The following is a 5,000-nucleotide window of genomic DNA, read 5'->3' as shown; positions in this document are numbered from 1 at the left end:
TATCAACGAACCTGCCGCCCCCCCCCCCCAATACACCTTTCCCTACAACAATGTGTATCTGAACCTACGCTATATCGTACCTTAACCTAACCTATATCGTACCTTAACCTAACCTATATCGTACCATAACCTAACCTATATCGTACCTTAACCTAACCTATATCGTACCTTAACCTAACCTATATCGTACCTTAACCTAACCTATATCGTACCTTAACCTAACCTATATCGTACCTTAACCTAACCTATATCGTACCTTAACCTAACCTATATCGTACCTTAACCTAACCTATATCGTGCCTTAACCTAACCTATATCGTGCCTTAACCTAACCTATATCGTGCCTTAACCTAACCTATATCGTGCCTTAACCTAACCTATATCGTGCCTTAACCTAACCTATATCGTGCCTTAACCTAACCTATATCGTGCCTTAACCTAACCTATATCGTGCCTTAACCTAACCTAATTTGTGCCTTAACCTAACCTAATTTGTGCCTTAACCTAACCTAATTTGTGCCTTAACCTAACCTAATTTGTGCCTTAACCTAACCTAATTTGTGCCTTAACCTAACCTAATTTGTGCCTTAACCTAACCTAATTTGTGCCTTAACCTAACCTAATTTGTGCCGTAACCTAACCTAATTTGTGCCGTAACGTAACCCATGTTGTGCCGTAACGTAACCCATGTTGTGCCGTAACGTAACCCATGTTGTGCCGTAACGTAACCCATGTTGTGCCGTAACGTAACCCATGTTGTGCCGTAACGTAACCCATGTTGTGCCGTAACGTAACCCATGTTGTGCCTTAACCTAACCCATGTTGTGCCTTAACCTAACCCATGTTGTGCCTTAACCTAACCCATGTTGTGCCTTAACCTAACCCATGTTGTGCCTTAACCTAACCCACGTTGTGCCTTAACCTAACCCATGGTGTGCCTTAACCTAACCCATGGTGTGCCTTAACCTAACCCATGGTGTGCCTTAACCTAACCCATGTTGTGCCTTAACCTAACCCATGTTGTGCCTTAACCTAACCCATGTTGTGCCTTAACCTAACCCATGTTGTGCCTTAACCTAACCCATGTTGTGCCTTAACCTAACCCATGTTGTGCCTTAACCTAACCCATGTTGTGCCTTAACCTAACCCATGTTGTGCCTTAACCTAACCCATGTTGTGCCTTAACCTAACCCATGTTGTGCCTTAACCTAACCCATGTTGTGCCTTAACCTAACCCATGTTGTGCCTTAACCTAACCCATGTTGTGCCTTAACCTAACCCATGTTGTGCCTTAACCTAACCCATGTTGTGCCTTAACCTAACCCATGTTGTGCCTTAACCTAACCCATGTTGTGCCTTAACCTAACCCATGTTGTGCCTTAACCTAACCCATGTTGTGCCTTAACCTAACCCATGTTGTGCCTTAACCTAACCCATGTTGTGCCTTAACCTAACCCATGTTGTGCCTTAACCTAACCCATGTTGTGCCTTAACCTAACCCATGTTGTGCCTTAACCTAACCCATGTTGTGCCTTAACCTAACCCATGTTGTGCCTTAACCTAACCCATGTTGTGCCTTAACCTAACCCATGTTGTGCCTTAACCTAACCCATGTTGTGCCTTAACCTAACCCATGTTGTGCCTTAACCTAACCCATGTTGTGCCTTAACCTAACCCATGTTGTGCCTTAACCTAACCCATGTTGTGCCTTAACCTAACCCATGTTGTGCCTTAACCTAACCCATGTTGTGCCTTAACGTAACCCATGTTGTGCCTTAACGTAACCCATGTTGTGCCTTAACCTAACCTATAATGTGCCTTAACCTAACCTAAAGTGCGCCGTAACCTAAACTATATTGCGCCTTAACCTGACGCACGTTGTCGCTGAACCTGCTCTGTAATTGTTATGCAACCCGTTAAAGTAGTGTAGTGTTGCCTAACCGCAACCCTCGCAATATAGTTCGCTACTCGCACTGCCCGGTCCCCTGTGTATCGCGTCATGTTAAACACCTTGCAGGTGTTGCTGACTTTCCACATGCTCCTGCTATACACTGTAGTGTGGATAGCAGCAGGACGTACATGCCCCCCCCCCTTCCCCCCTGCCTTCGCAAGCTGGTCGGTGAGAAGTTTGCATGTTCAATGCCCTTCGCATGCCGACGTACTCAGCCTACGTTGTGGTACGGCCTGTCACCTGTCCGCCGATGTACGCAAAACCCACAAACTGTACTGCACATTGCTCCGTATGTACTGAATGATACATCGTGGCCCATGTGACCGTATGACGACAGCGCCTAGCAACGGCGGACCATACAGTCCAAATATTGTGCACGCAGCTACGTGTCGTCTCCCTATAAGAGCTGGATTGCAGTGTGGTACGCCATACAGACGTGTGGGAGGAACGGACGCCCTGGATGGCGATCAGCATGAGCAGTCTGTTGATGTAGTGGAGCGTGTATTCGGACGTAGTCGTCTCTTCTCACACACCGTGATAGCATGTTGCACCGCGTTCCACATCTGCGACATGCTGCAGAGGCGGGCTGACAGTCGTTCGCGCAATGGACACCGCATACGTACGGGGTCTACCTTCCACGTGTTCTCTAGGCGTGCACATGTTGTTGCGTCTATGTGGGCAGACGTAGTGTGTTGTGACACCTGACACAGGCATGCAATACTCGTTGCAAATGGCGATGGACGTGTACGTTTGCTGGTGACGTTACGCAAATGAACAACCGGTAACCCGTTGTGGTGCGGTTGTTCTCGCTAGAGGTGAATCAGTGTTGGCGACGATCGGTCGAGCTATTAACCGGTTGTTTCAGGGATACCCACCATGCCCACGAACGTGAAAGGGGACCCACCATGCCCACGAACGTGAAAGGGGATCTGGGTGTGAGGCGATACGCGGCGGTGGCTGGGTGGGACCGTCCCCGGCCGGTGAGGGGGGGCCGCCCGGCGTGCTGGCAGCGCGGTGCGTGGGCGCACGCGCTACAGCCGGCTGGTGGGGGCGGCCGGTGGCAGGCGCGCCGGCCGACGGACGCGGCAGGCGGCGCAGCTGCGCGCCGGCGCCCCCTGCTCGCGGCGCCTTGCGGCCAAAGTAGGTCCTCGCGGGCCCGGTGCGAAGCGCGGTGGCCATCTGCAGTGTGCTGGTCCGATTGAGGACTTTGTGCGCTGAGGATGCGCCGCCGCCCGGCGCTCGGCGCCGCGACGCCGTCTGCTGCTCGGTCGCCCCAGCGGTTCTCGCAGGTGGTTTGTATCGCAGCTGTGCGGACGTGTTGGCGCGTGCGCTGTGCTGGGAGAGTTCGCTTCGGCACCCAAGTAGGGCTTTTGTCCTTCTGTGGCGCTGGCGTTGGAGCTGCCGGTCACCGTAGGTGGCGCGTGTTGTCTCCCGCCGGCAATGCCACGACAGCACGCTCCCGGGCCTCTGTCGGCAGCGGCAAGCTCAGTTGGGAGCACGGGTGGTCGCACCTAAAGCGTCTACTCGCCTAACTCCGGGCGATTGCGCCTCTCTCGAACCCGACCAAGTACTTAGGACGGCGCTGCGCGCCGCCGGGACCTGAGAGGGTTTCGAGGTGTGTTGTGCAGGGGAGCTCAGCCTCCTCCTGTTTGCAGAATAATTGAGCGGACGCTTGCGTGTTCGCGCGGGCCCCCGGGACACACTCCCGGGCGGCCGGCTGCTCAGCTCTAGTTGACGCAGCTCCCTGGTTGATCCTGCCAGTAGTCATATGCTTGTCTCAAAGATTAAGCCATGCATGTCTCAGTACAAGCCGCATTAAGGTGAAACCGCGAATGGCTCATTAAATCAGTTATGGTTCCTTAGATCGTACCCACGTTACTTGGATAACTGTGGTAATTCTAGAGCTAATACATGCAAACAGAGTCCCGACCAGAGATGGAAGGGACGCTTTTATTAGATCAAAACCAATCGGTCGGCTCGTCCGGTCCGTTTGCCTTGGTGACTCTGAATAACTTAGGGCTGATCGCACGGTCCTCGTACCGGCGACGCATCTTTCAAATGTCTGCCTTATCAACTGTCGATGGTAGGTTCTGCGCCTACCATGGTTGTAACGGGTAACGGGGAATCAGGGTTCGATTCCGGAGAGGGAGCCTGAGAAACGGCTACCACATCCAAGGAAGGCAGCAGGCGCGCAAATTACCCACTCCCGGCACGGGGAGGTAGTGACGAAAAATAACGATACGGGACTCATCCGAGGCCCCGTAATCGGAATGAGTACACTTTAAATCCTTTAACGAGTATCTATTGGAGGGCAAGTCTGGTGCCAGCAGCCGCGGTAATTCCAGCTCCAATAGCGTATATTAAAGTTGTTGCGGTTAAAAAGCTCGTAGTTGGATTTGTGTCCCACGCTGTTGGTTCACCGCCCGTCGGTGTTTAACTGGCATGTATCGTGGGACGTCCTGCCGGTGGGGCGAGCCGAAGGCGTGCGACCGCCTCGTGCGTGCTCGTGCGTCCCGAGGCGGACCCCGTTGAAATCCTACCAGGGTGCTCTTTATTGAGTGTCTCGGTGGGCCGGCACGTTTACTTTGAACAAATTAGAGTGCTTAAAGCAGGCAAGCCCGCCTGAATACTGTGTGCATGGAATAATGGAATAGGACCTCGGTTCTATTTTGTTGGTTTTCGGAACCCGAGGTAATGATTAATAGGGACAGGCGGGGGCATTCGTATTGCGACGTTAGAGGTGAAATTCTTGGATCGTCGCAAGACGAACAGAAGCGAAAGCATTTGCCAAGTATGTTTTCATTAATCAAGAACGAAAGTTAGAGGTTCGAAGGCGATCAGATACCGCCCTAGTTCTAACCATAAACGATGCCAGCCAGCGATCCGCCGCAGTTCCTCCGATGACTCGGCGGGCAGCCTCCGGGAAACCAAAGCTTTTGGGTTCCGGGGGAAGTATGGTTGCAAAGCTGAAACTTAAAGGAATTGACGGAAGGGCACCACCAGGAGTGGAGCCTGCGGCTTAATTTGACTCAACACGGGAAACCTCACC

General features: G+C 52.2%; 1 non-coding gene across 1 annotated transcript in view; it reads left to right on the top strand.

The window, feature by feature from the left end:
* The first annotated feature begins 3,692 nt into the window (after window positions 1-3,692).
* LOC126432816 (small subunit ribosomal RNA) overlaps window positions 3,693-5,000 on the top strand; it is a 1,909-nt gene continuing 601 nt past the window's right edge. The window contains exon 1 of the ribosomal RNA XR_007578251.1: window positions 3,693-5,000. This exon is cut by the window's right edge and continues 601 nt beyond it. This is a non-coding gene — a ribosomal RNA (small subunit ribosomal RNA).

Source organism: Schistocerca serialis, unplaced genomic scaffold (assembly GCF_023864345.2).
Source record: "Schistocerca serialis cubense isolate TAMUIC-IGC-003099 unplaced genomic scaffold, iqSchSeri2.2 HiC_scaffold_1155, whole genome shotgun sequence".
Lineage (NCBI taxonomy): Eukaryota > Metazoa > Arthropoda > Insecta > Orthoptera > Acrididae > Schistocerca > Schistocerca serialis.
The sequence above is the reverse complement of the archived record's forward strand: the minus strand, read 5'-3'. Positions and strand labels throughout refer to the sequence as shown.